General features: G+C 37.4%; 1 non-coding gene across 1 annotated transcript; it reads left to right on the top strand.

Annotated features, from left to right (window-relative positions):
- The first annotated feature begins 24,833 nt into the window (after positions 1-24,833).
- LOC121171664 lies at positions 24,834-24,940 on the top strand. The gene has a single exon (XR_005886158.1). It is a non-coding gene; the product is annotated as a U6 spliceosomal RNA (small nuclear RNA).
- Positions 24,941-27,173: the final 2,233 nt, after the last annotated feature.

The following is a 27,173-nucleotide window of genomic DNA, read 5'->3' as shown; positions in this document are numbered from 1 at the left end:
AAATGAAAGAATTTTTTTTTAGTTATAAACAGGAAAACAGAGAATAAACAGTAAAGAGCATTGTCAAAACCAACAAGTTTATTTCCTAAATAGATCGATAAAATTGACAATTAGCTAGACTAAAACGGAAAGAGAAAATAAGAGAGACAATGCAAAAGCTAAAATCAGAAATCAAAGCGACAATAATACTTTTAAACTGCCAAAAACTGATAAGACTATATGACAACACTCAATTATTTATAAGCAATTTAGTAACCTAGGCCAAATGTACAAATTCCTGTAAACAGGCAAATTGCCAAAACTGACTCAAGAAGAGTTAGAACGTTTCAAAAGATCCATAATAATAAAGATATTTAATCAAAAGTGAAACTTCAATGTCGTTTGTCTTCATTGATGGACCTCACTAATTAATGAAGAATTAACATCGACCTCTTTCAACCTGCTCCAAAGAACAGAAGAGCATTAATCCCTACTATATTTTGTGAAATCAGCATTTTACCATAACCAAAGCCTATAAGGAAATAATACGATACTATAAGGAAACTGTGTATCAAGGCTTCCAGTAAAGATACACAATCCCATTAAAATATATAGAAATAGCAAATCAAATCCAGCAGCACACTTGTTCCTGTACAGTGAATGAGTAGCAGTTATCTCAAGAACACAAGCATGGTTCAGTAAAAGCTTATGAATTACTGCAACCAAATATAATCACCAGGATTCACTAAACACAAGAGTTTCTCAGTAAGATTAACAACAGACTTCTCATTAGCAACGATGGATGCCAGAGACAGTAGGATATTCAAATGAATAAAAGCAAAAGAAAAAATTAAAGGGAAAATAAAATATTCTGCATCATCAAATCTATTAAAAGTTGTGCAAAAATCCTAAGGTAAGCAAGGGAGAAAAATTTATCACCAGAAGATTTACTGTGAAAAATGCTAAAGTAAGTTTAGGCAGAAATTTTAAAAAAAGACAATAAGTGAAGTCTACACAAAGAAAAGAAACACACCATTAAAGGTAAATGAATAACTAAATTACCCATAAGTACATTTTCATTTATTATTCCTTTTTTTTTTCTTTTGACAGGTTGAAATAAAAATGAAGAAAGCAGTGACTGCAAAATTGTGTTGATATGTTATTAAAGATGCAATTTGTATGACAGCAAAAGTACAAAGGAGAAGAATAAGGAGGGAAGCTTTATTAGAACAAAGTTTTTTACATTCTTTAAACCATGAATAGTAACTATATTGTTTTAAATTATGGGAGTAATTCAGTCTTGAAGACAATCATAGTAAAATAACTTTTAAAATATAGTAAAACAAGAACAGGGGGATAAAATTATATGTTTGAAAATATCTACTTAACACAAGTGACAGCAAGAATGTCTGTACAAAGACACAAATCCCACCACAGTAGTAATTACATTTACGTGGACAATAAACTCTCATCAAGTCAGAAACTGACAAAATGAATGTAAATAATATTCTGTTGGTTTTGTTTCCAGTCCAGCAAGAAGCGGCAAGTCAGCACTCCGTGCTAACAAGTAAAGCACAGAGAGAACTGAAAAATCTGTAATTCCCAAACAAAGAGATGGGGCCACAGAACAACCTACTTCTGTCAAAATTGTATGAAACAGCAGGAAAATGCAGAGAATTGTGGGACAAACTTCTGCAGAAGCCAGTACCAATGTAGGGAAACTTAAGTCACAACTGACAACATGCTAAAAGTTCAACATGGACAAAAACTCCAGGGAGCATGCTTTCAAAAGTTGAGACTGTACAAACCAAGTGAGCTCTCACTGGAAGGGGGTAAAAAATTAAACAAACAAAAACCCAACTCTTTTCATACTCTGCACACATCTAGCAGAAAGACAAAAAGTCATGATTTTTAAACGTGTTACAATGTGCTCCTTCAGTGAAACCACCTAAATAGGTCCATCTCACAAGTTCTTCTCACCCAACCCCAGTCAGCTCTAGCCTCCAACATAAAACGTGGGGAATACATCAGACACCTGTAACTCTCCATGTAGTAGAAAGAAAAAATCACCTCCACTCCACTCTAGCACACTTATTTCAGAAAAGGTGAAAGGGACTAAGAGCACATAATCCATGGTTACAGACCTAATCCTGCAAGTGTAGAATATTTATCCTATGGCCATGATGATTGGTACACACATTAGGCAACCAGCAAAGTTCCACGTGTTGGTGTAGGCCACCAAAGTCTTATGTTAATGGATAATGAACTTATGTCAATGGATAATAAACATTGGAGTCTTAAGTTCAACATGTTGTCTAACAAGTGCACTGAGGGAAATCTGTATGTCACCAGGCCATGCCCTGAGAAAAGTTCCCACAGAGTGATGCTTCTATCAGCCTAGGTCAAAGTCGCCCTTTCTCCCTCTGTTTCCTGGCTCATTCTGTGGTCCTTCCTTTTCAACGTCACTCCCATCTGCTTCCAGATCAACAGACCCACCTGATCCACAACAATGATGTGTGCCAGCAAATCTGGAAGCAAAAATGAACATTTTGCTTTGTAAACTGACTTTTCTTTTGTGTATTTTAGTTACACTAACAAAGTTGTTTAAACCACCACATTATGAACAGTGTTGATAATGACACTTTACCCAACATATCATGTCTAGAAAAAAGGGACAGTGACAATACTTACTAAAGGGGTGAAAGATATATCGATTTTAAGAGGCGCAGAAAAGAATCAAGATCAGATGCATACATGGCAGGAATGTTGGACTGACCAAATCCAGAATAGTTGATTAAGATGCTAAGGGCTCTACTGCATAAAATGCACAGCATACAAGGAAAATGAGCATTGCAAGAAGAGAGATGCGGATTCCATGTCAGAACAGAGAGAGATGAAAAACAACACAAATTTCCTGTAACAAAAATGAAGAAAGCTTTTGATTACTTCTTATCAGCCTGGAAAAAGATAAGGAAATACTTTGCACTTAACAATATGACCATAAAAATTATCCAAATTTCAGCAAAAATAAGACATAAAATAAAAAACTAGCCCAGAATTATGGAACAATGATAAAATCATAAAGGAAATTTTATAAAGGAAAGAAGGGAACAGTAAAATGTTTAAACCAATAATTACTGAGAATTTTCTTAAATTAGAGAAAGAAACCAAATTATAGATCCAGATATTCAGAGAATACCAAGTAAAATAACAAAACACCACACTTAGTATTTTATTCAAAGATGAATAAATCAATAAGAATATTCAACTTCTCAGAAACCACACTGACAAGATGAGACCAGAGTGAATATTTAAAGCATGGATTGAGAAAAAAAAAAAAAACACCAGGCTACCATCTACATTAGCAAAATTATACTCCAAAAGCCCAGGACAGAGTAGCAATTGGCTTAAGATTCTTAAGATTAAGACTTAAGATTCGGGTTGGAATATCTAAATTACCTGGGTTCAACACTGAACTCTAGTTCCTGACACCAACTTCCTAAAAATGTAGACCTTGGGAGGTAACAGTGACGATTCAAGTGCTTGAATTCCGGCCACCCGTGTGGGAGATCCGGACTGAGTTCCCAGCACCCAGCTTTGGTCTACCACTCTTTGCAGGTATCTGGGGAGTGAAGCAGAAGATGGGAGTGGTCGTGCTCATTCTCTCACTTTTCTCTCTCTCTCTTTCTCTCTTTCTCTCTCCCTCCTCTCTCTCTCTCTCCTTTCTCTCTTCCAGCTCTGCCTCTTAAATTATTTTTCTAACTTTTAAAAGGCAGAAAAACAGATTACCCTTCCCCTGGTTCATTTCCCAATGTCACAACAGCCAGACTGGTGCCAAGCAAAAGCCAAGCGTCCAGAACTCAGTGTTGGATCCTACATCTTGGATCTCACTAGTACCTGGCAAGAACGCAGGTACCTGAGCCATCACATTCCAATTCCCAGGGCGAATGTTCAAAGGAACCTGAGTCAGAGTTAAAATATCTGAGACTCAAACAAGACATGGATACCAGATGCAGGCGTCCACGTAGCAAGCTAACCACGACACCAAATGTCCAAACCATGATTTTTTCAGACAGCAAAAATTGAGGAACCTTGCTCCATATATATTTATCTGGTAAGAAATCTTAAAAGAAATGCTTTAGAAAGAGTGAAAAGTAATATATATTAGAATCTTGGCTGTGTAAAGAGAGAAAGCATGAACAAAATTCCTATGCAAGCTTTCATTTATCCAAGTTTTAATTGATCTAAAATATAAGTTCACTCAAAATAACAATAGCAACAATGTATTTGGTTCTGTAGGCTTATGTATAGAGATTTATACTTACGTGTAAGTGACATTAATGCCATTAATGATACAAATGGTAAAATGAAAGAGAATTAGTTACTATGAGCTACTCATGCTATCTATGAAATGGGAAATTACTGTATGAATGTAGGTTTAGTTATAAATGTATGTGAGAGCATATGTCGCCTAGACCCAAAGGAAACAGAACACTGCACGGGATAACAGAAAAAAAGCACATTGACTTCAAATATGATAGAATATTCTCTAGCATACATCGTATGCTAACCCAGGATATGCTCCATCAACATAGTGTAAATGGAAGTCAGTAGGAGGAGGACATTTGAGGAAATATCAAGTATGTATATATTAAATAATAAATAAATCAATGAACAAGTAAAAAAAAATTGTAAGTCTTTAAGATAACTTAAAGTGAAAAGAATCTTCCTGAATCCATTAGATATGGGCACACAATACTTAGAGGGAAACCTTTTTATATATAAATTCCTTAATGAAAAACAAATAGGATCACAAACCAGTAACTTAAACCTCAAAATTAAGAAACTGTAAAAGAAAGAGTAAGCTGAATCCAGGTAAATTGAACAAATAAAAACATAAAGGCAAAAGAAACATAGATAAAATATTGAATTTAAAATCAGTAGAGTAAATCAATAAAATATATGTGATTCTTTGAAAAATAAATTGATAAGTCTCTACCTAGATCGATCAAATAAAGGAAAAAAAGAAAAAAAAAAAGAAAGAAGACCTAAGTTACTCAAGTCAGGATAGAAAGAAGATATAATCACCATGTAGAAACGTTAACATGAATAAAATAGAATGAAATAAATAAGTTAACACTAATTAATTAGGTAATACTGATCAAATGAACAGATTTCTAGATTCCTGGCATATGAACTTGGCATAGCAAGCTAATCCTCTGCCTGTGGTTCTGGCATCTCATGTGGGAGTCAGTTCATGTTGTGGTTGCTTCAGTCCCTTTCAGCTCCCTGTTTGTGGCCTGTGAAAGCAGCAAAGAATGACCCAGCTCTGCAGAACCCTGTAGCTGGGTGGGAGACTCAGGAGGTTCCTGGCTCCTGGCTTCAGATAAGCCCAGCTCTAGTTTTTGTAGATTACTGGGGAGTGAGCCGGCAGATGAAAGGCCACTTTTACCATCTCTTCTTTCCCCTGCAAAACCTGACTTTCAAAAAAGTGAATAAATATTTTTAAAGAAAAAAAAAAGAATAAATCTGAAATTGTGATAGAGCTATAAAAAGTTAGCTGTTTATGAAAATAACCAATTTACTCCATGCTAACATATCTTACAAACATGTATCAAGGTGACTTTACTAGTAAATTTCACAAACACGTAGGAAAATACTAAAATGAGCCCTACAGAAACTTTTGTGAAAACTAGAGGAGGAAAAAGTACAACATAATCTGTGTCATGAGATAGTCTCCTGATGGAAACTCAGAAAAAAAAATGAAATTCAGTAACATAAACAATGGGTTATAAGCCACGATAAAACAGAATTGTTTCCAAGATAATTAAGGCATCTTAATACTCACAAATTGCAAAAATATAATAACATGCATTAGTAAAAATAGAGGGTGAATTACCTCTGTCCCATGAAGACATCTTGTATTTGGATCTTCTTTTAAAATTCGTTTTGCCAATCTCTGCCTGTGATTGGAGTTTTTAGTTCATTCCCATTTCATTCAATTCCATGAACACATCAATGGATGCAGAAAACATTTTGGTAAAATGGAATATCTTTTCAGGATTTAAGAGAAAGAAAACAAGGATGGAGAAGGAATTGTCTTAAGTAAATGCTCGTAGTTACTGTATTCCGCTGTGAAAGACTGCATGTTTTCTTTACAAGTCACACACAGCACAAGATTTTCACTTCCATCGACTTCTACGACAGCATACTAGAGGTTCTAGCTGGAGGCGTTAAGCAAGAAAAATAACACATAGGACAATAAAATTTAAAGGTATCTAGAGTAGACTAGAAGATATAAAATCTCTTGAGATCAGAGTATCTTGTGCAAATAAAGTCTTTTTAACTCCGCTGAAAGTAATATTATAAGTGAGTGCAGTAAAGTTACCTTACACATGATCAAAATTCAAAAGTAAAATATTCTTTACAATAAAATGAATGATCCAAAACTGAAATGAAGGAAATAATTGATAATAGATTATTTAAATGTGCACAATTTAGGTTGCAATGATGATTATTAAACTTTTTAATGTTTTACAATTTAAAATGCTGAATATTTTTCTCATTGTATAATACTTTAATGAAGCTATTATAAGAAACATGCATGTGTTTAGATGATGAGAGGATATAGATAACGAAATTCACAATTGTAGAGTACAAAATACCTCTTAGTCTGTAGATGCTTAACAAAATAAATCATGAACTAAAATCCATACAAAGAATAGAATTTCTAGAGCTGAAAACAAAAATAGAAAGCATCAAGCACCTTACAGATGAGTAAAAGAGGCATCTAAGAAGTGCAGAAGACATGAGTAATGAAACTTGGAAAGAGATCAACTGAACTTAGCCCAACAAAAATGCAAAAAGAAAAATGACAGAAAATCCAGGAGTTGAGGGTGAAAGTGTTGTGCCCGGAGTTCAGTCAGTGCTTAGGCTGTCCACGATACATTCTGAAATGTCTAGAATGAAGTACTGTTTCTGCTTCCAATCAGCTTCCAGATGATGGGTCCAGTCTTTCTTCCCTCTCACCTGCAAGGGAGTCTCAGATTGAGTTTCAAACTCACTGCTTCAGGCTGGCCATGTTGAAGCCACCTGGGAGTGAACCAGTGGCTGAAAGACCTGCATTTCCCAACCCTCCTTTCCATCCCAAGATCTCTCTCCATTCAAACAATTTTTCTTTCCTTTTATGAAAGATTTTGTGCATAACTACAATAACATAATGCACTTAAACAGCAGAATGGTAAATCTGTAATGGTTACTAAAGGACTACAATACTGTAGGAATATGGGAGGAGATGATAAGAGATGAAAAGGGAGAATCCCTACACCTACAAAAAGTCAGGAAAAGCAATAAAACTAATTTTTTAAAATGGAAACATGATCTCATCCACTTTCCGCTATTCCTCAACCCTTCCTACCCTAATTAGTGGTCCACATGGGCATACACCCTTTGCAACTATGTAAACATCATCCAAAATATTTTTTAATGTAAAAAAAGTGAGGAACTAAAACAATAAGTAATAGATAACAGAAAGTTTAGAAGCATAAAAAGACAGGCATAGAGAAGGAGAAACAGCGAGCGTTCTTCCATTTACTGGTTCTCTCCCGCAAATGGCTGCAATAGCTGGAGCTGAGCGCAGTCAAAGCCAGGAGCTTCTTCCAGGTCTCCCATGGTTTGGGGTCATCTTTTACTGCTTTCCCAGGAAAAGGAGTGGAGCAGCAGATTCACAACTGATGTCTACATGGAAAGTGGGTGCCACAGATGGAGGCTTAGTTTGCTCTGTCATGGTGCCAATACTTAAAAAATAAAATCAGAAATGAAAAAAAGTGAAACTAGGGAACGTGCAAATTTCTTTTTTTTATTTTAAGATTTATTTATTGGAAAGGCGGATATACAGAGAGGAGAGACAGAGAGGAAGATCTTCCATCCAATGATTCACTCCACAAGTGAGCACAACGGCCCATGCTATGCCGATCCGAAGCCAGGAGCCTCTTCCGGGTCTCCCACGTGGGTGCAGGGTCCCAAAGCTTTGGGCCGTCCTCGACTGCTTTCCCGGGCCACAGGCAGGGAGCTGGATGGGAAGTGGAGCTGCCAGGATTAGAACCGGCACCCATATGGGATCCCGGGAGCGTTCAAGGAGAGGATTTTAGCTGCTAGGCCACATCGCCAAGCCTGCAAATTTCTTACACAGACTATTTAAATGGAATCTCACAAAGAAAAATATAGAAGAGACAGCAGCCAAAAATTTTCTACTGACATGTTCAAAAACATTTACAAGTCAAAAGGAAGATTAAAAAAAAATGAAATCTACACATAGGCACATCATCAAGGAACTGCTTGGAGTAAAGGAGAAAATTTCTGGTGCACTCAAAGAAAGAATAATAACAACAAAGCATGACATTGGAAACAAATTATGGAACCCAGAATAGGGATTAGTATTTTCTTACTGCTGAAAAAAGTATATGTGCTGCCGAAGCGAGCACAGTAATAGCAAAATATCTAGATAACCAAACAAACTAATTTGATATAAATCTGAATTTCTTACTATACCATCATAAAGAAAATTAACAACAAAAAGCAATGGAAGAAAAAAGTATAGCATGACCAAAAACAAAATAAAATATAATTTAGAATATCGTCAAAATATAATGAAAATGACACTTTTTAGTAATAAAGAAGAAACAGATAAGATGCCTTCTTATCATCACACTCACTGTTAAGTAGATTGTAATTACACAAAGTTAAGACTGTGAAGAAACTGATATATACGCTCAGGTGTTATGTACAAATAGTGCAATAATATATGTATGTGTGCATGTATATATATACATGAATATATATATCATACAATCCAATGTTGACCTTGCCTATGAAGAATTCCCTTTCTCCCAATAAGCACATAAAAGATTTACCAAACCTGATATATTATGTCCAAAACAAAGTAAGTAGATTTTAAAAATTAAAAGTACTAAAATGTGTGTCATCATAGTGTAGTAAACCCAGGAATCATTAGCAAAACTTTTTGAAATTGCCATTTTGACTGTTATTGTAAAGCTTTCCACTAAACAACTCTTAAATAAAAGTGTGAATACAAGCCAACACTAATGACGAAAGCACAACGTAAAAGATTCTGTAGCATATATTTTAGGTGCTCAAAGAAAAATCAATAGATCAAATCCTCAGCTCAAAGTTTAGAAAAAGACCAACAAAATAAACTAAAAACACAGAACGCATGGAAGAAAGTACTAAGTCTAAGTAATGTGGAAGATATGTGTGTTAGAAAAATAGTAAAGCTAACAAAAAAAACAAACTCCTAATATTTTAGTTTAATAAAAGCAGGGACTGGTATTGTGCTGTGATTGGCAAGTTGTTGCCCGAGATGCCAGCATCCCATAGTGGCACTGCTTCAAGTCCTGAACGCTCTGCTTTTATCCAACTTCTTGCTATTATTGCACCTGGGAAAACAGCTCAGGTACTGGGACCCCAGCACCCATGGGAGAGACCTGAAAGAAACCCCTGGTTCCTGGCTTCAACGTGGCCCAGCTCTGGCCGTTGTGGCCATTTGGGAGTGACCTAGAGAATGAACGAGGTTTCTCTCTCTCTCTTTCCACTTTCTCTCTTGCCTTCTCTTTCTTCTATCTATAGCTCTGCCTTAAAAAATAAATGGAATCAATCTAAAAAACTAATAAAATAATAAAAAAATAAAAAGAAATAGTATACCTCATAAGACACAAAGAGAGGAAAATACGATTGACCTAGGACTGAAAAAGATCAAGAATAAGAAAACTCCGACACACATGCAAGCAAATTTGGAGAGTGAGTAATACTTGTTTTAGTAACTAATATGTAAGAATCCAAAGGTCGGTAGAGGATTAAAGGATTTGAAACACCATCGACAAACTAGACCTAATTGACACTAGCAGAATCCGACCCCCAGCACCTGCCTTAAACATATTGCTTTCAAGTGTAAAATGAACATTTACCAAAACTCACCATATGTGGGGCTATAAAGCAAGTCTCAAGACATTTCAAAGTATCAAAATCACACGCAGTGTGTTCTCTGGAAACAGTGGAATTAAACTAACCAAAATATAAGTGAAATCTTTCCAAATGTTTATAAATTAGGCAATAGAGTCCTACTTAACCCTTAGGTCAAATAGAAATCCTAAAGGAAATTAAAAAATATTTTCAACTGAATGAAAATAAAAGCATAGCAAATCATATTTATGGGATGGAGTTTGAGTTAAGCTTTGAAGGAAATTTAACTTGTTCAACATACATACATGAAAAAAATTCTGATCTAAAAATGACTAGGAACTAGGAGAGAACAAATTGAACAAAGACATATTAAAAAAAAAGGAATGAGCAAAAGTTAAGAAGGCAAAAAAAATAGAGAACAAAGAAACATTTTTTTGAAGTTAGTTTGTCTTAAACAAAAGACTAAGGAAATTGATAAACCTTTAGCCAAAAAAAAAAAAAAAACGAAAAAGAACAAAAAATAATGAAAATAAAACTGATCAGCACTGTCATGAAAAGGAGATATAGATTAAAAAAACCTCTAAATTTTACAGAAAAATAATGAGAGGATTATAAGTTTGTAAATAAATAGTGTTAAAAAAAGAGAGAAAGAATCACTCAAAAATACAACATTGTACTCCAAAATTAAACTCCAGATCTCTACAACTTAATTGATGAATTATTCCAAAAGTTAAGGAGAAAATAATCATCAATATGACTACACATTTAAGCAATAGCTCCCTAATAAAATACAATGCTTTCCAATTTACCCTTTAAATTCTTGACACCGAAATTAGATTGTGAAACTTCTAAGCAAGGAAAATTTAAGATACATGCAAGGCCAATATCTTTTATGAAAATAGAATACCTTCAAAAATAAAACAAGTCCAAAAGTATATAAAAGGAGAATGCATTTATTCCAGGACGATACATTTCACTAAGCTTTTGTTTTATTTACTTTTGAAATTTTAGTCTTATTGGAAAATCAGACTTACAGAGAGACGGAGAGACAGAGAGGAAGATCTTCCATCCACTGGTTCATCCCCCAAGTGGCCGCAATAGCCATAACTAAGGAGCCTCCTCCGTGTCCCCCACACAGGTGCAGAGTGCCAAGGCTTTGGGCCATCCTTGACTGTTTCCCCAGGCCACAAGCAGGGAGCTGGATGGGAAATGGAGCAGCTGAAACACAATCGGTGCCCCAACGGGATATCAGGACGTGCACTACAAGGACTTTAGCTCCTAGACTTCTGCAACAGGCCGTTTACTAAACGTTGAAAAAGTACCAACATAATTCATAACATTATCAGTATAATGGAGAAAAATCATGTGACTTTTGGAGGAGTTGCAAAAACTAGTTAGAAAATGTACAACAAAATTTAAGACTCATGCCTAATTTTCAAGAAGCTTTCACAAAATATAAATGGTAGAAAACTGTGGAATCCAATATTACATTACTGAAAAAGCTGGCAGTAAACGTCTAACAAATGAGGACATATAAAATATTGCAGACAGGGTTGCCAACCATTTCTATTTATCTTCATTTAAAAAAAAAAAAAAGTCTTTGTCAGTCCATTAAGAACAAGAAAAATAAAGATTAGAAAGAAAACCAGCTTGGCGCAATGGCTCCATTAGCTCATCTTCCACCTTGGAAGTGCCAGAATCCTATTTAGGCACCTGTTCCTGTCCTAACTCCTCCATTTCCCTTCCTTTACTCTACTTGCAGCCTGGGAAAGCAGCGCAGGGTGGCCCAGGTCCTTGGAACCCTGCATAGCAGACCTAGAAGAAGATCCTGGATCCTAGTTTCAGATTGGCTCAGCTCTGGCCATTGTGTCCATCTGGGACATGAACCTGCAGATAGATCTTCCTGTCTCTCCTTGTCTCTCTAAATATACCTTTCCAACAAATATTGATAATTTTTTTTAAAAAAACAGGACACTTTATTATCTAAACAAAACATTCTTTTGTATGCAAAACTCCTAAAGGTTTAGAGAAAAATTATAAAGATGAATAAGATAATCAATATAAAACATTAGTTTTATGTCTATATTCTATGATTAAAATTGGAATATGAAATTATAAAATCACCATTGTAATAGCATCAAACTCATAAAAGATCTAGAAATTATCTCAATGAAAGATATCTAGGGGCCCAGCACTGTGGTCTAGCGTCTAGAGTCCTCGCCTTGAACGCCCGGGATCCCATATGGGCGCCGGTTCTAATCCCGGCAGCTCTACTTCCCATCCAGCTCCAAGCTTGTGGCCTGGGAAACCCGTCGAGCAAAGCCCAAAGCCTTGGGACCCTGCACCCATGTGGGAGACTTGGAAGAAGTTCCTAGCTCTTGGCTTCGAATTGGCACAGCACTGGCCGTTGCGGTCACTTGGGGAGTGAATCATTGGATGGAAGATCTTCCTTTCTGTCTCTCCTCTCTCTGTATATCGGATTTTGCAATAAAAACAAATAAGTCTTTTTTAAAAATATATATATATGTAGAAAATTAAAACATTGGAAAAAAAAACTAAAGGATAGCCAAATAAATGGTAAGATATATCAGATTTAATGATTTAAAAATTCAGTATTGCAGGAAAGTCAAATCTCTCCAAATTTAATTACAGAGTCACTATAATACAAATAAAGTTCCAGCAGATTGTATGATGTCTGTGTTAGTATGTAGATATTAATAGGGAAATTGACAGGGTAACCCTAAGAATATATTAAAATAACCACTACAAAAATTTGGAAATTGAATGATGTCATGATAATTTACATAAATGTATGTGAATAAGACTGCACTGGTGCAAAGACAAATAAGTTGAAAGGATATGAAAAAAACAGGAAAAGACTCAATTACATAAGATAACTTAAAAAATCACCAACCACTGCTCTGCATTGAGAAGCAATGTTGTTTTCTGTGCATTGTGTTCACTGAATTGGATACTGTAGGCAATTTTTTTTCTCCCAACTCTAACAATGGACCACAATCGCCAATTCGAAGTGGTTATAGATCAAAATGTGAATATCTTTAGGAACTGAGAACAAACCAAAAGTTCTTGAACAAGCCCAAACTATACATTATCAAATAAATATTGCTAAAACTAAACCTTACAAATACAAGAACCTCCATTTTCCAAATGACAGCATTAAACATGAAAGGAAGGAACAAATTAGATGAAATGCATGCATCTAACAACTTATATTATTCAGTTTCCCTAATGAATCAGAGAAAAATACAAAATATGGACAATGAACTCAAATTATTTCACAAAAAAAAGAATATCAGAGAGTAAATGAATATGTATAAATTTGCTCACTGTCACTAATATTCTGGGAGATGTACATCAAAATCACCATGAGTTAATATTACAATCACAGATACATGGCAACATTCAAGATTAGCCAGGGTTGGGACATATCAAAGTCTTATACACTATATTATATATTTGCGTGCTCATGTTATGTGAAACTATCTACATACATGAATAAATAGATACTGTATATAAATGTGTATGCCTATGCAAGGTTAGTTATGTGGATACATTCAGGAATTAAAAGTTTTCATAGATCAAATGGCCCCAGATTTATGCTGTAGATGATCAAACCAATAATTCACAAAGTTGTGAGATGCATCTAGCCCTGACCCATGGCAGCCATTGATTGATGTATTAGCCTTTTCAAATGCAATTGCTAACAAACAATCCTAAAAAGTTAGTCCTAGTAACCACTTAACCACTACTGACATTGGAAACAGAAATGAAATCTAGTATCATCTCTGGCTAAAATGGAAAAACAAATCATTAACTGCAGAATTTTCCAGCTGTGCACCCCGGAGCTTGATGGGAGTGGATTCCAGCCTGTTAGCTTGGCTTATGCTTCTGATCCTAGGTAGGCACATATTGCAGCAAAATGAAGTTGACTTTGCCCTGAAGCCGTAGCAACATGACAGGACTGCCACACCTGGACTTGAGAGTTCCAGTCCATCACTTCTGAAAAGTCATCATGAAAGTGGTCTTAACAATAATTGCAACCACTAAAGCAAAGTTTTGATTAAATGCATTACGAAATAAAACCTTCACTTACAGAGATTATAAACAACAGAAACTCTCCCTAAGTGAGAGTCAGAAACTTTGATATTTGAGTTAGACCCTCACGTTAAAAAAATTAAAAATAAAACCTGTAATTTAGATCTTTCTGGATGCTCTTTTATAAGTTAACGTGGTCCGTGACTCAGCACCAAATATCTCCTAAAAAAATCTTAACTTGGAAATGCATATTATGAAAAACTATGTAGGCATTTCAAAAATTTTTGTATCAAAATGTTGCTTTTAAGTTAATTTTTCCATGGACCTTTTGAAGCACCCTTATATGCAATGAATTTTCATTATTGATCGATCTGTCCATGAATACTCAGTGCTGTGTAGAGGTTTAATTAATTACTGCATTGCTGTATGTATAGAGACTGATGATAATAATACTGCTTTTGTAAAAAAAATCTTACTTGGTTTACTAAACTACCTTTACATTTAATATCATGCATATGCATTTTAGATGCCCACTTTTTCACAAAATTATTTCCTTAGATACAAAAAAAAGGTCATGGTCATGTGTTTATGTGTTGTGTTCAATAACAATTTTCATACAGTATTTGCACAAAATGCATCTCAACGCTTCAGAAAAATGGCTGCTTTAGGCAAAGTCCACATTCTCTTGCACTTTTAACACTTATGATCCATTTATGTACTTACTCCAACACCAATCACACTACCTTTTGATGGTTATATGAATTTAGAATATAATTTACCGAACATTTCAAGGAACACAATTTGTGAGTCATGTGTTTTGCATAAAAGCCATAGTATTTTGTAATTTTTGATATTAAAAAACCTGCACATTTTGACTTCTAATGTTTTTACATGTAGTAGAGGAAACTGGAGAACTAATTTTTAATATAATATAATATAATATATAATTTAATTTAATTTAATATAATATTTCTACAATGCTGTCCTCCCTGTGTGCCGACTTTATAGTAAAGGATTAAGATCTAGAATGTTGGCCATATCTTGAACATTACTTAATGCTCAATAAGTAATTGTTACAATAATTTCAAGTTAGAAAATAATGGAAATATTTCCCAAATTAATAATTAGTAAATCAGTAATCTGTCATAGAAATTTACAGAAGTAGTACTTATGGAAATTCTTCTCTATAATTCATAAAAAAAAATCTTGGTGCACTTCAAGCCTCAAATCCTAACAGGCACATTTCTTACAGAAGATTTTGATTGTTGCTCCAACAAAATGCATATTCAAGGTAATACATGTTGCTTATAGTTCAATTTCTATTTCCTGAAATCTGCTAAACAAGTTATTGAAACATAACTGCATACAACTGAGTTTAATTGCTCCAGTAGCCATTTGAATGTTTTGCCTAAGAAGGCCAGAAGAAGGCCCGGCACGATAGCATAATGGTTAAGGTCCTCGCCTTGAATGCGCCAGGATCCCATGTGGGTGCCAGTTCTAATCCCGGTGTCCCCATTTGCCATCCAGCTCCATGCTTGTCGCCTGGGAAAGCAGTTGAAGACATCCCAAAGTCTTGGGACATTGTTCCCGCATGGGAGACCCGGAAAGAAGTTCCTGGCACCTGGCTTCAGATTGGCGCAGCACTGGCCGTTGCAGCCACTTGGGGAATGATTCATTGGACAGAAGATCTTCCTCTCTGTCTTTTCTCTTCTCTTCTCTTCTCTGTACCTCTGCCTTTCCAATAAAATAAATGTCTTAAAAAGAAGAAGAATGAAGAAGAAGGTCAGAGGAACCCTTGAGCATTTGAAAAGACCTGGAAGATGGTTAGTGAAAAATCAAACAAAACAGGTAAGACTTCACATTTGGTAGGCAGAGATTCCAGCTCAGTGTCCTGTGTGAATTAATTCTTTTATCGGGAATAGTTTTATGAACTTTTTTTCTTCTATGCATACCAATTCCAGAAAAGCAGCCGTACCAGAATGAAAGCCATTGGAGTTCAGCCAACTCGGCGCTATTTATTTATTGAAAAGTTTATCTCTATATTAAATTCTCATGGAAGAGATTTTCATTGGACCCACAAGACTGGTATAAACAGGGAGCTGCAGTGTTCTTTGGAAAATGAGCCAGGAGCCAACTTCTCAGACTGTTTTGTGTTCCCATTTCTCATACGCCAAAGCTGCCAACTGCAGCAGAAAGAAAAGCATGGATTCAGGTTGGAATTTTTTTTTTTTATTTCCCGCGTTTGAGCAGGCCACAATTTATATCACTCAGGTCTCCTTAAATTAGTCCAAGAGGATTTCATTTTACAGGCCTGCTTGACTGGGATCCTTTTGGCACGATGGGTTCAGCTTTGTATACAACTGAGATTCATATTTTATGTGTGTGTAAAAACCCCAGCCATGAATCTAGCGGCTCAAACCTTCACCTTCATTCTTTACAGCTCAGGGCCGAGCCTTGCACATTTCCATAGGCTGAGTCTGCGGGTAGCTCCTGGGTGAGCTGAAAGGACAAAAGCTAAAAATAGATCAAGAAACTCAGGGGCCTAAGAAGAGTAAATAGGACTCTTTTAGTTTTTTATACTGTATTCTCCAAATTAATATTATGCAAACATAATGCCTCCTTTTCACACATTTAAATTGAAATAACATTTTGGGCCAGGCATTGTTTTCTGCTTTTAAGTTAAAAAAAAAAAAAACTCTCAGAGTTGTCAGAGGCTTCTGGAATCCCATCTCTCTGAACCTGTTTCGCCAGTCTGCAGGGGGCGCTGCAACCTCTTATGGGATCTCAGTTCTCCAGCTGCGCTCTGGGTCCTAAGATGCTGCTGCACCAACCCTCCCTCCCACCAGCCTGCATCCCTACTGGTACCCCCTTTGCTTCTAACAGGTGTTTCTCCTAAACCATTTGCATTGCAAAGCTTACAAAGCAGGGCGCATACAGAGCTAGAATTTTATTCTTTTGCTATTATGATGATATTGTAGGAAGTGTTCAGGGACCCCTCTCTTTATTGATCGCAATCATATCTGTTAGAATAGGGTGCTTAGTGCTTTCCTGTTTAGTACACTCACTGTAGGAATGTGTGAATGTGACAAATACCGGAGAACAATACCCAGAAGTGTCAATATATTCGTATTCATGCGTGTTTCACTCACTCACTTGAGCTAAAGTTGACTGCCTTCATTCAAACTATTAATATCTTTAATGAGTTATAAAGCCCAAAGATCCACCTGATTGTTACAATTCTAATAAAATAGGAGTTGTGATCTCAATATTATATCTTTCCTTAAAAAGCAGAAGTCTTGTCTCAAGGACCACGATTCATAAATTTCCTAATGAGTTATTTTCCTAGTGTAGGCCACTGCCTATTATTTAATCTTATCAACATATAAATTTGTCAAGAGTTTGATATGATCACCTTAGAACTTTGTCAGGTGATACATAATTACAGAAACTCATTAACAATCCAACACCTATATGATGGCAGAGAAAGCAATGGAAAGCAAGACACCATCAAGGCTTCAAGAGCTGTGGATTGAACTACAGAAGCCAAATGCATTCAGTTGAGAACACCAAGCAACAGAGAAAATAACTAATTGGCACATGATTAGAGAAATGCAAAATGCTTTAGTGAAAATATAAATAAAAGAACGATCAATACATATTGAAATTTGAGCCATCATAAACTGGATGTGGTTTGATTTGGGCACTAAAAAAAAAAAAACTGTAATAAAATCAGAGTAAGAGAGAAAAAGTAGGTAAAATATGTTTCCCAGAGTAACAAGGAGAGGAGTGAAAGTTCGAAGGAGGAATAAGGACTTGAAAGGCACAGCAGAATATTTTAGAAATGGTCCTCCCTATACTGGCCACCAACTCTCCCTAGAAGTATTCATCTATCACCTGGCCCATACCTCTATCTGTGAGCCCCAACTGGAGTGTGTACAATGTGTGGGGAAAGTATCCATGGCTGGCACTAGTACCAGTGCAGTAACTTTTCCTGAAATGTCTAATGAAATGTCTAATCTAAACATCAATCCTCCTCTTCCCACTCTTTGCTTTATTCAGTCCTTTCGTCTCCCCCTTTCTCTTCTTCTTCCTCTCTCCTGTGCATATCTCCTCTTTCCTTCCCTTATATGATTTTTATCCTGGTGAGAGCCAAAGCTTTCATTAAATGTATGAGAATAAAATAAAAATCTAGGAAATATTATATTAGTTTCGATAAGTAATACCAACCAGAAAATAAAACAAACAAAAAAGAACCCCGGTCTTAGTAGCTTAACAGGATAAAGGTTTACTTCTTCTTGTTGTCACAGCAATCAGTAAACAGGTGGATGCTGTAGCTTGCTAAGAGATGCAGACTCCTTCTATGTGATGGCTCTGCTGTGCTTCTGCTCTCAGAGAAACGTAGAGTGCGTGCAAGGGACACTGGATAAGCCTAGAAGCGGCAGGCATGACTTCTGTCCTCATTGCATTGACCGAAATTTAGCCCAACTGCGAGAGGCTGACCCAGTCCAGGCATATAGCCTGTGGAAAGGAAAATCAGTTAGATGCCGGTCCCACCTATAGCTACCAAGAGCAGAAGTTTCACATATCTAAAAGCACAATGGAGTATAATTGTTCACCTTGAGAGAAATCACACAATCGTATAAGAGTGCCCGGAATACATTATGCCATCGGTAATGTTCAGATGGATAACCTTGTCTTTTACCCAAATATTATGAATGAAGGTGTCAGACGCAGTGACAATGAATGCTAGCAACTAGTGACTGTTCAATGAGCTTCTCTATGCACAGCCTCCACAGAGAATGGGCATCAACAGATGCAGAAATCATCGCCTCTGAAAAGTATCTGAATATATGAGTGAATAGGGTGTCTGAATAGTAGTGGCACTGCCCCATTCTACCAGGCACACGTATCCTCCTTTTTATAGCTTTCCAATTGTCTTTTTTGCCAAACTTGTAAAAAAAGGACCAGAGCAGCTTAACAAGATAGAGCTGGGGTAAAGAAGGTAAGAAGAAATTGCCAACCTCATTATAAGGAAGCAGCCACAGCAAGTGCATGACTGCGCTTTGGCAAATCAGGTGACGGGGAGATCCTCTAAAAATGCTGACCTGCCTAGCATCGGAAGAAGCTCAGAGATAGACACGCTCAGCCAGGCCCTGCGGGGACATCTGGGAGACCAACTGATAGATGGTGATCCTTACGAGCATGCCACACTGAGACAGGAAGAGAAAGTGCTTCAAGGAGACTCAATAAGCATTGCAGAAATGACTCAAAACACTTGCCTGTGAGCCACAGAAGCAGAACCCAAAGTTCTAAGTAAAAGTCTAAACACCTAAGGTTACAGGATTTAGAGAAAGCAACCTGTGACAGATGAACAAGTGGGTGGTATATAGGAAAACCAAGGACAGGCAGGGCCAACAGAAACAAAACATACACATCAGAGAAGACCTAAAATACCAACGCAAAGTTATAAAAGACAAGATAAGATTACTGCTTGAGACCAAGTTCTCAGAGTTCTTGGCTGTGTGACTGTAGACTTTTTTTTTTAACTTCAGAAGGTTGATAAAATTCAAATTATGTGACACCACCTCAACATGTCATGAGACATATTATGAAATAAAACTGTGGATTTTCAAAATGTTTTGCATCTAAATAAACGTATCCCTTAAGTTCATTTTCCCATGATCTTTCTTGTGTGGTACACAGAAAGTATAAAATGCAGTCCTTGATAGATAATCAGTTCTTGATAAACTTCAGCTAACTGCAGTGGTTGTTATTATAGTAGAAATAGTGGTGATAATGGTGGTGGCAATTATATTAATTTATGAATTACTGTGAAGTAAAAGACAGCCCAACACCAAAAAGCCACTGAGGAAAGCCGACCCTTACTTTTGAAAATGTGATTGGCTGGCATGTTCAAACTGGATTGAAGAAAACCACACACACGGACACTCAGAAATCACACACATGCACACTCCAAAGATCTGAGAATTTTTGTTTGAGAATGGGATTTGAAGAAGATGTTTTTCTCTTTCTTTTTTTTTTTCTCAAGATGAATGCTAAATTCCTCCTGCATTAGAACCAAGAGCAAGAAAGATATGGGGAGTTGTTTTCAAAGAGTTGAGCTGCTTGGAAGCGTACAAGAGACCTTTAAAAATTGAGTTGGGCAAGAGAAAACGGGGCTCACGTTTAATCCCATTATCCCTCCAGTTCTGCTTACAAGGATTGCACCATTAATTTAGCTGCTACAATTTCTCTATACTCTATTGGACAACGAAATCACTATCAGTAATTTTTGAAGACTTACTAAATATTTTTTTATATATTTACTTAGAAGGCAGAGCTACAGAGAGTGAGAGAATGGGGGGGAGAGAGAGACACAGTGATATTTCATCTGCTGGTTCACTCTTGAAATGGCCCCAAGAGCTGGGGCTGGGCTAATCTATATAGCCAAGAGCTTAGACCTGGCTTGGGCCATTTTCTATTACTTTTCTAGGCACATCATTCGGGAACTACATTGGAAGTGGAGTACCTGGCAGTTAAACTGGCCTTCAAATTGGATGTTGGCACTGGAAGTGGTGACTTTCCCCCACACACCATGCTGTGAGCCCCACTGCCATTCTTTAGGAAGCACCCTGATGATGATTTTGCTTTTTCTTCAGGGATTCCTCCAGAATAAATCAGTCATACCATATCTGAATTCAAGTCAAGTCTAGGGACTATCTTGACAAAATAGCCCTGTTTCTAAAAAAAAAAACAAAGTAAGCCAGTAAAGCACACAACTTTTCATTTCTATTTCTTTTTCTGCATTGTTTTATATATATATATAAAACATTCCACAAGGTAAGTAGTCCCTGCTTAACTAGCCTTTTTTGTACTGTGTTTGAGGTATTTTCAAAGCCTCTTTAACGACTAGTGCTCTTTGAGCCAATCAGTCAAACCCTCCACAGCCCCTCAGCTCTGGGCGGCAGCTTCCCTTGGCCTTTCCACCATTGGCTTTTATCTCTTCCTTCTGAACAGCTGCTCTCTGATTACTGTTTTAACTTTCGGTGAGATTTAATTTATTTCCTTCCCGTTAATCCTATCAAGTAGGCAGGCTTTAGTTTGGGGAGTCATAGACCCCACTGTTTGCACAACCTCCCACTTTTTCTTTCTTACTGCAATGTCCTAGGAAACTAAAAAGGAATAGAAAAATACTACAGCCTTAAAAGTTAATAGAGTTCACGGTGGGGAGAGTCAAACACTTACAACCTGAATATTTGTTGAAATTCCACAGCGACGCATTCACTGACCACAAAAACAATGTCCTTTGTCAATTAGATTTTTAAAAATGGAATGTGTAGGTATTTCAAAACTGTACAAGAAATAATCCCTTGGATTTGTATTATCTAGTCAATCTGAAGATCTCATAGCCCTTTCAAAAACACACACGGGGCCCGGCGTGATAGCGTAGCAGTTAAGATCCTCGCCTTGAACATGCTGGGATCCCATATGGGCGCCAGTTCTAATCCCGGTGGCCTCGCTTCCCATCCAGCTCCCTGCCTGCGGCCTGGGAATGCAGTCGAGGATGGTCCAAGACTTTGGGACCCTGCACCAGCATGGGAGAACCGGAGGAGGCTCCTGGCTTCAAATTGGTTCAACTCCAGCCGTTGCAGCCGCTTGGGGAGTGAACCATCAGATGGAAGATCTTCCTCCCTGTCTCTCCTCTCTCTATATCTGCCTTTCCAATAAAAAAAAAAAAAATTAAAACTTTTAAAAAACACATATGAAGCCTTCATTATCAACAGCTATTTCAGGTTTTAGGTAACAAGCTGAATGCGGCCCTAGCCTCATGTAGTAAGCTGAAATGATGAGTATTTGCAGCCACTAAGAATACAACTCAGTGAGAATTTCAAATAACTGGATAATCTTTTAGCTGAATAACCAAACAGTTTAACAAGGCACTAAACTAAATGAAACTTCCAAGAGAAACACGTTGTTAGGAAAATATTGCCTGACACCTGTCTATCTAGATAGGCAGTCAACTCACAGCCGTTCTTACTATTTTGCAATGTGTGTGAATTTTCACTCTTCACTATATAAATGTTAGCTAATTTGGCTAGCAGTGATGTCCTAAAGGGTGTAAAACAAACGTCTCTCCTTAAGAAACATTGACCTTGGATGTCTAGAGTTTTTCTCCAGGGAGAAGACAGTTGTGATTTACACAGGCACCAGGGGACCAAGAGAAACGGAAAATCTAGAGGTCCTGGCCACGTGCATGCTACCAGAACATCTCAAAACAGATTGTTTCCATGAGCATATATTGAATGTAGAAATTGGTGCCCCGATTGAATCCATCCTGAATATTGCCAGGTTCAACACAGCAGTATCGCCAGCTAGGATCTAACAAGGGCTGGATCTGCTGATGAAAGTGCTATCTAAACCAGCCACTCAGGATTGGACGACTGTGCTTTGAGAAAAAAACAAACATATAAAAGCTTAGCACGGAAATCTGAATTAAGGAAGGCACCTAGTCAAGATGAGGAACTCAAACCCTGAAGGAATCATGTTGTCTGCGGCAGCATGAGTACTCAGCGCTGTGTTACGACATCTGGATGAGGATTCTGCGCAACGATGAGGTACTCATTTCAAAAGTTACCCATCAGGGACCACCAGCACTGTGATTTAGCGGATAAAGCTGCTGCCAGAGCTACTGTCATCCCACACAGATACAGATTCAAGTCCCACCCCTTCCATTTCTGATTAAGTTTCTGATTGAAGCAACTGGAAAAACAGCAGAAAATGATCCAAGTAGTTGGGCCCCTACACCTATATGGAACACAGGAAGACAAGACAAGAAACTTTTGGCCCCTGGCTTCAAACTGGACCAGCTACAGCTGTCAGGGCCGTTTGAAGAGTGAACCAGCAGATAGAAGATCTCTCTCTCTCTTTCTCTCTCTCTCTCTCTCTCGTCCAACCTTTCCAATAAATACATAGATCTTAAAACATAAATTTAGTCTATACCAGATGCAAAGTAAATGGATTTTTGATTTAATCACCAAATGACTGGATCAGATTTGGTGATTCTTTCCACAAAATATGTCCTTGTAATAGAGGAGTCTGCATGCTGAAGACCTGAAGACAGACATTAAAAAAAAAAAAAAAAACTCACCCCTGCTAATCATAAGCAGCAGTGTCACTGACTGCATTTTGTATCCATAAGGGTTCTCAAAAAAAAAAAAAAAAGAAGACTTAATTTATATATACACACACACACACGCACACATACACACAAGTAAAACAGGACTAATTAAGAATCAGCTCACACAATCCACAGAGTTTGAAAGATTCCACAATGAGCTATGTGCAAGCTTGAGAGCCAAAGAAATTGACAGTATGACTCAGTCCACGAGGCCAGAAGGCCCGAACCCAGGAGTCTGAGAGTTCGTCCCCCACTGGAAACTGAAGCCCAGAGATCCTCCAGGGGGCCGCTCATGATCCCAGCATCCAAAGTCCAACGATCCTTGAGTCTCAAGCCCAAAAACATCAGGAATGAAATGTAAATTTCTTCATAATCAGGTCCAAAAGAGCATTTTCCCTTTTTTTTTTTTTAACTTTCTTCCTTCACATGGTCTCGACCCATGAATGGTGCTGACTCGGCCACGATGTTAGTGTTTATGCTCAGTCCTCTCCCCCACACGCCAAACTTCTTAACCACTGTTACAGACCCACTCCAAAATAGCAGTAGTCCAGTTCTCCAGCAATTCCACAATCCAGCCAAGTTGAGATTCCAAACTCATGACTTCAACTTCAAACCCCTCCTAAACACATCTCTGTCACCACTCACTGACCTACAAAAAAAGTAATAACATTGCCCCTTTTAACTCAGGCCAGGAAGGCATTTTCTTGCTGCAATTATATAGCTCCTATTCCTGTGTGAAATCCCACTCTAGATTTTCCAAACCCTGATCCATGGTGGATTAATACAAACCTGTAGTTAAATTTTCATCAACTTAGGCTGCATGAGAGAAAAAAAAATTGACGAATATTGATTTTTCAGCTCTTTTATATTATCAAGACATTTTACATCTTTTTCGATAATTTCCTACTAAAATCATGTTGATTATATGCACTGATATGCATGCATTGAGTAAATTTGTTTACAATATCATTATTCTGCAAATTCAACTCTGTCAACACTATCTATTGGTTCTCAAACTCTTACTTTCTCTCAGAACAGGTCAAATGCAAAAGAATAGAAGCAGTGATTCATGGCACATGTCAAATGATGTTACAATTTTAGCTTCTTCCCTGAAATATATGCTATCTACCCAAATACTGGAAGGGTTAAAGAAGTTGAATTATCAAAGTCAATCCAATTACCAGATCATGACTCAAATTTTCATTATGAAAATATATTTATAGTATTAAACATCTGCCACATACTAACACACCTAGGAAACTACCAGGAAAAGGGGAAAGAGATTTACCCTACGAAACAGAACAGACAAAACCACATTTTCAGCTAGAATGTAATAGTCACGACTATATGGTATAGTACCCCAAATTGTATTTATCTCTTTAAATAGCTCATGAGCCATATAAGCAAACTTGGCAACGAGCACACTCAGGATATGTAGAGAAGTAGTGCTCTATAACAACTTTTGATTAGCAAACTGTCATTTGGTCATTTGCAGGAGAAGTTTGTTAATCAGAAGTTGTTATGGATCATTATTTCTCTACATATTCCAAGCCTAGCTCAGTGACAAGTTTCCTTATATGGCTGTTGACTATGAACTTATAGACCCCTTGTTTTCTTAACAATTCATTAACCGGACCATCCTGTACTCGCTTCAATAGCACATATACTAAAATGGGAATACTGCATGGAAGATTAGCATGGCCGGCGAGCAAGGATGACACATAATTTTGTGAAGCTGTTGTATTGAAAAAAGGGAGAAACGTAGCCAAAAATTGTCAAGCTTGTCAATCCCCCTCCCCACTTAAAACACTCCTGCACAAGTCAGTGAAGACTTGCAGCAGATATAGGCCACTTTTCTAGAAGTCATGTTCTAAGGTCATTCAGTGATCCGATTTTATCTTTCAATTTCCTACCGCATTTGACCCAGGCTGAGAACAAAATACATATCTCTAGAAAGTAGATCTCGCTGAAATAAGATGCTCCAAAACAGCCATGCTTGCCAGTGATGCCAGAGCATTGACAGGAGAGTAGTAGTGTAGTGTTGCTTGATATGGATTTCATATATTATGGCAAGATTAGCAGAAATGAAAATTAATACCAGGAAGAAAGAAGTTTTTTCATTGCTCACAGTATCTAAGACAGGCAGGCAGCATACTATGCAGTAACACACGGCAAAACACCCAGGTAAGAACTGAAAGGGGTGGGATGGGAGAGGAGCAAGAAAAGGAGGCAGGGAGGGAGGAGGTGAAGGGAGAAAGACAGAGAGGAACTCCAGGCAAGAGCATGTGCTGTGCTTGTCATGGAAAACAAAAGGTGAGGCACGATAAGCAAGCATGGAATTGTAGTTTGAATAACAACCATGGACTCTTTAGCTGTAGAATGGTTTCTAGTTATCCAGTGTCTGGATACATTCCATACAGATAGCCATGGGTTGCAGGCATTTGGAGCTTAAACAATGTATGGAATGACTGTCTGTCTACACGTCCATCTGTCCTCTTGCTCTCTTTCTATCACTCTACCTTCCAAATGTTTAAATTGATCTTTAAATTGATCTTCTAAAAGCTTGCCTTCTGGAAAGCCATTTGCTGTCTTCAAGAATTAGCTACCCCTACATGGGAGCAGTCCCTCCGGGATTCTCAGTTTGAAAGACCCCAGATGACAAAGCACCAAGAATGCAGAAAACAGGAAAATATGATGAACAGACAGCAGTATGTCAATGGCCAGATGCAGAAGCACAATCTGAGATTCTACTTGAGATTGTAGATGATAGTGTGAGCTGTTCATTTCATGTTGGGGTTGGATATGGGATTGCTATTAGGCCTCGCCAGGTCTCTTAATGGCCACTTTGCTTCCCAGGAGATGCTTCAGCCACATCAGGATATGTAATCAAGAGATAAACTCAAGATTCTGGAAAGAAATTTAATTAAATTTTAAGATAAGCAATAGGCCACAAGAATCATAAATAAAGGGTAATTGGATTGAGATTATAGCAATCCAAGGCCACAACCACAGGAGATATTGATATTCAGAAGAGCATTCCATGTGGGAGAGTATTCACCTGGTCCTATCCCTAAATGCCCATGGTACTCTCACATACTGTTCAAACCAGCCAGTTAGGAAAGCAGTGAACATCTAAGCTTTTTCTACAACAACCACCCAGGCCCTTCCTATCTGTGCTCTATCTGCTCTTCCTTTAAAATTGCATCTGTCATGATACAGGATACCAAATGTATATATCAACCTAGATTCTGCCTTTGCACTTTGGATGTGGTATCTGTACCCAACATTTGGCTTCCACTTTCCAATGGCAACAGACCTCATGCTGGAAGCCCTCTGTGGCTGTGCATTTGTTTTCCAGGTTGTTATGTAGTTGTGCCATATCTCCACCACCAATCCACTGTACCCTGTAATCATTGGGAAAGGAGTGGACATGCCAGGGTACCTTGTCAAGATTGTCAGATAGAGGCAAAGCCCAGCTATCCAGGGAAGTCTGTTGCATGGGGAAGAGTAGGTGAGGATGCAATCTTGGGAATAGCAATGTCATTGGCTCTGTTCAAATGGAATACATAGAACTTTTTCTCTGTCAAGAATGAGAGGTTGCAGGGAGCGAATCTCCAGGTGTCCTACCTGCCTAGACTGCAGACAGGCAGGTAGCCAGATGGAAGTCTCTCCCAAACAATGCAGTGAGCAGCCTCCCTTCAGTCCTAAGTGAAAAGCAGAGATACAAAGATCACAGATACAACACATGCACATAATCCTAGTGAGGTTCATATTTATTGAGCACTTACTTTGTGCTAGGCATTGGAAATTTTCAAAAACTTTTCAAAAGAAATATATGAAGATTAAATTAATCATGATTTCCTAAGTGTCTCATAGTTGGGGTGGCCATGATCCTTGAAAACTGAACAGGGAAAGTATTAAATGTTTTTTTTTTTCTGAAACAATAGAGACAGCTGGAATTTCATGAAGCTAATCAGCAATA

The sequence above is a fragment of the Ochotona curzoniae genome, unplaced genomic scaffold (assembly GCF_017591425.1).
Source record: "Ochotona curzoniae isolate NIBS_2020 unplaced genomic scaffold, NIBS_Ocur_1.0 scaffold_2683, whole genome shotgun sequence".
Lineage (NCBI taxonomy): Eukaryota > Metazoa > Chordata > Mammalia > Lagomorpha > Ochotonidae > Ochotona > Ochotona curzoniae.
Note: the sequence above shows the minus strand (reverse complement) of the source record. Positions and strands in the feature narration are given on the sequence as shown.